Source organism: Neolamprologus multifasciatus, chromosome 22 (assembly GCF_963576455.1).
Source record: "Neolamprologus multifasciatus chromosome 22, fNeoMul1.2, whole genome shotgun sequence".
NCBI classification, from domain to species: domain Eukaryota; kingdom Metazoa; phylum Chordata; class Actinopteri; order Cichliformes; family Cichlidae; genus Neolamprologus; species Neolamprologus multifasciatus.
The window spans coordinates 4,884,253-4,892,156 of NC_140459.1; the positions used below are offsets into that span (position 1 = coordinate 4,884,253).

The 7,904-nt window shown below is 44.2% G+C and overlaps 1 long non-coding RNA gene across 1 annotated transcript; it reads left to right on the forward strand.

Moving 5' to 3' along the window:
- The first annotated feature begins 4,382 nt into the window (after positions 1-4,382).
- Positions 4,383-7,534, forward strand: LOC146492697 (uncharacterized). Its single transcript, XR_014872109.1, has 2 exons — positions 4,383-5,676; positions 6,431-7,534. It is a non-coding gene; the product is annotated as an uncharacterized LOC146492697 (long non-coding RNA).
- The last annotated feature ends 370 nt before the right edge of the window (positions 7,535-7,904 follow it).

Sequence of the window (7,904 nt, forward strand, 5' to 3'; positions counted from 1 at the left end):
CACCTCCTAACACACATATAAACACTGTAATATGAGATTAAAGGTAATGAAAGAGAGATGACAAAAATAAAGGAATAAAGAAAATTGGAATTATCTATGAATAACATTGTTGTAAAATTAGGGTTAATCTTCAAATTTTTAAGCAAATCAGACCCTGCTCATTATTTCAAAGAGCTCATATAATCAAATTTTTCATTCCTATGTTCCCATACATATTTCAACTTTCTAAATTTTTAATAAAAATATGCAGTTTTCTCAGTTTTGATCCGTTTATTCATGACCTTAATCAGTCACTCGTGCGATTTACATTTCTTCATCATTAGGTGCTGTCAGTGCTGACGTCTCTATACCATACTAGTCACATGAAATACATCATAAATAGATTGAGACAACGCGAGCCTTCCTTTGCACAAATTTCATTCTTAATTAAGGAGAAAAAATTGGAACTTCCAAACTGTGAGTTTAAGCCAAAGTCAGGATTTTAAACTTTCTGTAAAACAGTCAAGTCCTGGTTAAAATCTGGCCACAAATGCAAAAACAACATTAACTAGTTGTGCACATGAACTCTAGAAATGTTCGGTGATCCGTTTTGTTTTAATTTGGATTTTTCCTGCCACTATTTTTCCACCAGCAGCTTATAGATACTAATCTTTCTGCACAATTGAACAGCATTACTATGAAACAAATGACTCTGTAATATTACTCTACATCTATGTACGCATGGGGCACTGCTGTCTTGTTCTTTTTCTTCACAAATAAACTACTAAATAAATGAAATAAAGTGATAATAAAGTTTACTACCTCGAACAAGTACTAAAATAGAACACCTGGCATTAATATCACCATGTCTCCCTCCTATCTCTGCACAGCTGGTCCACAACTGGACTCAGCATCTCATTAGGCAACTTAAGGTCAAAACGAGTCTAGACATCTCTTTAAAAATAAGGCCTAACTTTGGTAAAAAGTTTAATTTCTACGGAGCCCCGCAGGGGACATGGGAGAAAAAAAAAATTAAGACGGACAAAACAAACTCGGGATCTTGCAAAACTTTTGCGAGATCTCGCAAAACAAACTCGGGATCTCGCAAAACTTTTGCAAGATCTTGCAAGCGTTTTAGTCGCATTCTTCGGACGCTGGCTCGAAGCCGACCGGGAGGTCGAGGCACGATGTGCCGGGAAAGTGGTGTTCCTCCCGGCTGTAGTAGGTCTCGACCTCCCGTTAATGGGAAGAATGTGGCTAAAACTTTTGCGAAATCTCGCAAAAGTTTTGCGAGATCCCGAGTTAGTTTTGCGAGATCTCGCAAAAGTTTTGCGAGATCCCGAGTTAGTTTTGCGAGATCTCGCAAAAGTTTTGCGAGATCCCGAGTTAGTTTTGCGATATCTCGCAAAACTTTTGCGAGATCCCGAGTTAGTTTTGCGATATCTCGCAAAACTTTTGCGAGATCCCGAGTTAGTTTTGCGATATCTCGCAAAACTTTTGCGAGATCCCGAGTTAGTTTTGCGAGATCTCGCAAAACTTTTGCGAGATCCCGAGTTAGTTTTGCGAGATCCCGCGTTAGTTTTGCGAGATCCCGAGTTAGTTTTGCGAGATCCCGAGTTAGTTTTGCGAGATCTCGCAAAAGTTTTGCGAGATCCCGAGTTAGTTTTGCGATATCTCGCAAAACTTTTGCGAGATCCCGAGTTAGTTTTGCGATATCTCGCAAAACTTTTGCGAGATCCCGAGTTAGTTTTGCGAGATCTCGCAAAACTTTTGCGAGATCCCGAGTTAGTTTTGCGAGATCCCGCGTTAGTTTTGCGAGATCCCGCGTTAGTTTTGCGAGATCCCGAGTTAGTTTTGCGAGATCCCGAGTTAGTTTTGCGAGATCTCGCAAAAGTTTTGCGAGATCCCGAGTTAGTTTTGCGATATCTCGCAAAACTTTTGCGAGATCCCGAGTTAGTTTTGCGATATCTCGCAAAACTTTTGCGAGATCCCGAGTTAGTTTTGCGAGATCTCGCAAAACTTTTGCGAGATCCCGAGTTAGTTTTGCGAGATCCCGCGTTAGTTTTGCGAGATCCCGCGTTAGTTTTGCGAGATCCCGAGTTAGTTTTGCGAGATCCCGAGTTAGTTTTGTGAGATCCCGAGTTAGTTTTGCGAGATCTCGCAAAAGTTTTGCGAGATCCCGAGTTAGTTTTGCGAGATCTCGCAAAAGTTTTGCGAGATCCCGAGTTAGTTTTGCGAGATCTCGCAAAAGTTTTGCGAGATCCCGAGTTAGTTTTGCGAGATCTCGCAAAAGTTTTGCGAGATCCCGAGTTAGTTTTGCGAGATCTCGCAAAAGTCCGTCTTAATTTTTTTTTCTCCCATGTCCCCTGCGGGGCTCCGTAAATTTCTTTTAGACAGTGAAGCTGCAGTTTATTAGAGCATTCTTGTGACACTGTCTTAGTGTAAAGCAAAAAAAAAAAACAAGCCAACAAGCAGTAGTTGAGTCACCTTTAATTAACATTGTCTGCAATGGGCCTGGGATCACTGTGATGTCACAGACTGCTCTGTGGTCTTATGTTTAAACAGTACGTACGGTTTAAATGATTAAAACTGACTTCCTAAATAACATATTACCCAAAAAGTTAATAAGCTGTTTCAGTGGCATTTCAGTATGTGCGCTGCAGCTTGTCAGACGTGCTCCACTTTCAAATATAGTGTAACAAACATTCACCTGTCAACTATTTAAAGCCAGTTTAGACATAGATGTCCAGGCACATCACTGAAAGGAGAAAAAAACACTTGAAAATCTCTTCTTTTATCAAAACACTGACACTTTCAAACTACCGGGAAAAAAAACAGTCCAGGAAAAAATAACTCATAATGTCAGACACTCCAGTTTGTTCTCATTTTTAACAGCCCGTCTGACACCTCAGAGATGTGTAGAAGGTGTCTTTTGGCACAGGTGCCATAATATACTTGGTCATGGCAATAATGATAAGAGTTTCACTCGCAAATAGACCCAATCACATCCTAACCCAAACCACAATTGATTCATTTAAATCGAAGTAATTACTGGTACCCAAATACAACCCAGTGGTTTTTGGTGCCTAAAACAAACCCAGCTGTGTGTGGAGAGAGACAAATCAAAAAGTCAAACAAGGTGACACAAAATCGCAGTTTAGGAAACCTGTGATGCTCCTTCCCTCCTACGTGCATTTCACTCTTTAAAACAGTACCATGGCAAGTACAATGCATTTCAACTAAATAAAGTTGCAACTATAATATAGTGGATCACTCAACTCACATTTTTGAGGTTCTCCCTCTTGTTGGTCGGTTTAAATCTGCCAGCCGACTCAGAATTACTGTCCACCTCAGCCACTGAATCGCTTCATGTATACACTGCTTCATTCATTCTTAAAATATTTGATCCACTGTCCATATAAAACATGTTTTTTTTAATTTATTTATTTTTTTTGCCTGTCCCATTTGGTTTTTTAGCCGTCAGAATTGTTGTCTGAAGACCAACAAGGATACCCAATGGATTTATTTTGCCAAATGGATCATCATGGCATTGCCGTATTGGTCCATTTGATCGACCTTTGTTTTTATTATTTATTTTGTTTTATTTTCAGTTGTTACAGACGGGACAGACATGAGTGAGGGATCGGAAAGGGAGAAAGAAAGAGGAAGGAAAAGAAAAACAGAAGGGGAGAGGGACAGTGAGAAAGGGGGGAAAAAATATCTCCTGGATCACCTGTTGAGAGAGAAAGAAAACAAGCAAAAAAAAAAACAAAGCAACATACTAAACACAACACCATCGCATTAATCTCGCTAAGTGTAAACAGCGGTAGATACTAAATATTGAATGTTGTTGTGCAGCACGCAGGACAGACAGCGCACAATGTGCTTTGAAGTAGCAGCCAAGAAAGGTGTGATTTAAGTCTACGAACAGTGAACACCCGTGTGCACACCTGTGTGGATCGGCGCGCTTGTATTCAAATGGTTTCTCCATGTAATGGTCTGCAAGAGGATGTAGAGAGCCATAGCCCTGTCCCCCAGGGCATGAAGCAGGCATGGAGGAGATCCAGGCCCCAGACATCCAGAGGCCCCAGAGTGCAAGAGCCCAAGGAGGACCACCGGAGGGGCATCCGTGCCACCTTCATGGGAAGGGCTGAGGATCCCCAGACGAGGGGTCACCCAGTAGCCACCGGGCAGAAGCTAGAGGGGGCTGCACCGGCGTGCCCGCCGGCAGCCAGCTGTGCCAGAGTGAACTGAGCCGCAGGCACAGAGGCCGGAGGCCCGAGGGCCCCCCGCGCCCCGGAAGAGGCCTGACCAAGCAACAGGCGCCAGGCCCCGCCAAGTAGTCACCGGGAGTGAGCTGGTACATACCTGAGCGCCAAGCCCTGGACACCAAGAACCACCAACCCCTGCTTCATTCATTCTTAAAATATTTGATCCACTGTCCATATAAATCATGTAATTTTAAAAAATGTTATGGCACAGATAGTCAGACTGGAGGAAGGCTTATTAACGGCACAATTCAGATTCATTTTCCACACAAAATCCAAAATAATTCTGCATCCCAAAAAACAAGGAAGCTGCACAAACTCCAGCTAAGTTGGGATATTGATCCAAAGCAGGTTTGCTACAGCCTTAACAACATTCAACAAGTTGAAGCTTTGATAAATCGGCTCATGTCTCTAGCTCGCAGAGGGAGAAAGTGTGTGTTCGAGCGCGTGCACACGCTTGTGTGTATTTGTCTCATTCAGCAGTTGTGGGCTACAACTGTGAGGAATTACAACCGCAGCTGTGAGCATAAATCATATTTGACTTAGCAGATGATACGTAAGAGAAGAGCTGCAGACTGGAATCATTAAAGTATTTCATCAGCAGCATCTTAGTAAGACTAGAAGCGCCGTCACCACACGTGGCGAACTAAAACATCACATCCGCAGGACACAACAGAGGAAATACTCATGAATCTGTCAGGGAGGCTGGATGCTAACCATATAATAATATGTGTGTGTCCTCACTTTCTCTGATGCTTGCACAGTGGATGTTGATGGGTGAGCACTTCAGTCTGGAAATAGCTCTCCCTTTAACCTGCCGAATGGCTTTGTAATAACATCCTGTATAATGTGCAGTGTAATGCCTGCTCAGATGATGATGCATCTGCATTTGTTGGCAGAGAAAAAGGTCTGGTAAACGGTGCTCCTGTGACCTGCACAAAGATCGAAACCCTGGTTTGAGAAATGGTCAAAGCTGATGCCATTACAGAGATGTATTTCCTCACTGCAGCTCTGGTGATTTCAAATAGCAGGATGCTTATCATTGCTACTAAAAGCTACTTATCCTTGCCTGTCCTTAATTATGTCATTCAGAGAACTGGATAGCAAGGAGCAAGAAAGATGTCGTAGCATGACTACAACCTGCTTTATACCACCAAAATGAGAGATCATGGCTGATTTCAACTGTTACTAAACAGTTTCTTACAGACCTGTATGGGTTTTTTTGTGACACACATCCCACGATACCAGGAGTAAACGTGCTGGCTTCAGAGTGGTTTGCAGCTAGCTTGTTATTAGTAAATGTACTGTCCAATCTAGTGCTCTGACTAAAGTGAAGCAGTGAAGTGAATCAGGAGGAGAGAGGGTGCTACTGTGCTGATGAAGAAGGACTGCTAATACAGGACTGGGAAAGGATCAGTCTTTGGAAAGGGTGCTGTGGTGGGGCGTGGTCTGCGGTGCCGTGCGGACGCACCTGCACGGCATCCGCAATCACGCCCGCCGTGTTAAAACACGGGGACTCAGGGGTTGGTGTGGGGTTGTGGTGGTGTGATGCCAATATTAAATAAAGATGGCTCAAAACATGGATCTGTGGTCCCGTCGTGCCTTAATTCCACCACATTGGTGCCGAAACCCAGGAGGCGGCAAGACGGGCCCACAACAGAGCCAGGGAAGGGAGGAGCTGTCCCAGATGATGGCTGAGACGGCGGCTATCCAGCCGGAGCAGGCGGCAGAGGTGCGTCGCCAGCAGGAAGAGCTGCGGGACCAGACCGAGCGCCACCTGAAAAGGATTGGGGATCTGGCGGCGCTGCTCTGGACCTGGGCAACACCCCCACAGGGGTGTCCCCACGGTGGTGAAGCAGTGGAGGCACTTCAGCAACCGGAGGTGGTAGACGAGGGGCACAGCGGTCCGCTCCGACCGGAGGAGGAAGAGCAGCCGGGTGAAGGGCTGCTCCTGCCGGGAGCGGTGGAGGAGCCGCTCCAGTCGGAGGCGGCGGACGAGGCACACGAGGGTCTACACCTGCCGGAGGTAGAGGAGCCGCTGCAGGAAGGGCTGCTTCAGCCGGGAGCGGACGTGACAGCACAAAGTGAGCGGGAGTGTCTGTGAATGAAACCACAACTTCAAATAAAAGTTCTGCTGTCAAAATAGTCGCTCCAGCATATGTTTATTGGGTCCAACACTACAGGTGCGTTTGACTGTAGCGCCTGTCTTCGGGTGTGTTACACTGCTCTGTCTTTGGAGCCGAAGCTAAAACTGTGACTCAAAATGAAGAGTTCATAGGCTCTGTTAAACCTCAGAGGTATTGCCAGGGAAAAAGATTTGTCAGCCAGAAGTGTGTGCATGTGTTAGTGAACCGTTGTCCTCATGAACCTGCAATCTGCATACTGTTACATCCCATTTCTCTGTGTAAGGAAATATTTATGTCATGATGAAGTGGAAAACAGCTGGAGATGTTGTGGCAGTCGAACAAAAGAAACTGAATCAATAGTGTCCAAAGAGGAAGCCTGGAAAGGCCACATCTTTTTAAAGTCTTTCCACGGGAGTGAGGAGCAAGGTTTGGGAAAAATGAGGGAGGAGCTTAATATTGTTTAACCGTTAAAATAGATGCAGAGTATAATCCAGGCTTAAAACATAGAGACAGACAACCAGTCACACTAACTACATGTCTTTGGGCAATGGGAGGAAGAGAGAGTCCCTTTAGAGAACCCAAGCAGACATGGGGAGAACAGGGCAGATGATGGATTTGAACCTAGGACCTTCTTCCACCAGTGTACCGCTCTAATTCTGCAGATGGTTTTTGCCACTTCTACATATGTTTGCTGAGCACAAATTCAGATAAGAAAACTTTGATAAAAAGGTAGGTTTGATGCTGCTAAATGAACTAACATGAACTTAGATTTTTGTACCAACCGAAGTGAATTCTACAACTGAAACATGTTTCTGTAGCTTTGAAAAGCTTTCCCACATTATTATTATTATTATTTTTTTTTTTTGTCCCGTTTGGATCTTTAGCATCAGAATTGTTGTCTTAAGGCCAAGAAAGATGCCAAGCGGATTTATTTTACCAAGTGGATCATCATGGCCTTGCCATATTGGTCCATTTGATTGACCTTTATTATAATTATGTATTTATTTTATTTTCGGTTGCTACAAACGGGACAGACATGACTGGGGGATAGGACAGGGAGAAAGAATGAAAGAAAGAGAGGGAGAGAAAGAAAAATAGAGGGGAGAAGAGACGGTGAGAAAGGGGGGAAGAAAGAAAAACAAACAAAACACCTGGATCACCTGTATGGAGAAAAAAAAAAAACAGAACAGAAAGCAAACAAAAAAAGAGCAACATAATAAAAACAGCACCATCACAATAAACTAGCTAGCAGTAGATAACAGTAGATACTGAATATTAAATGATATTGTGCAGCACGCAAGATAGACAGCGCACAATGTGCTTTGAGGCAGCAGCCAAGAAAGGTGTAGTTTGTGTCAGTGTACACCTGTGTGGATCAGCACGCTTGTATTCCAAAGGTTTCTCCATGTAACCATCTGCCAGGGAGTGTGGGGAGCCATAGCCCCGTCCCCCAGGGTATGAAGCAGGTATGGAGGAGATCCAGGCCCCAGACATCCAGAGGCCCCAGAGTACGAGGACCCGAGGAGGACCA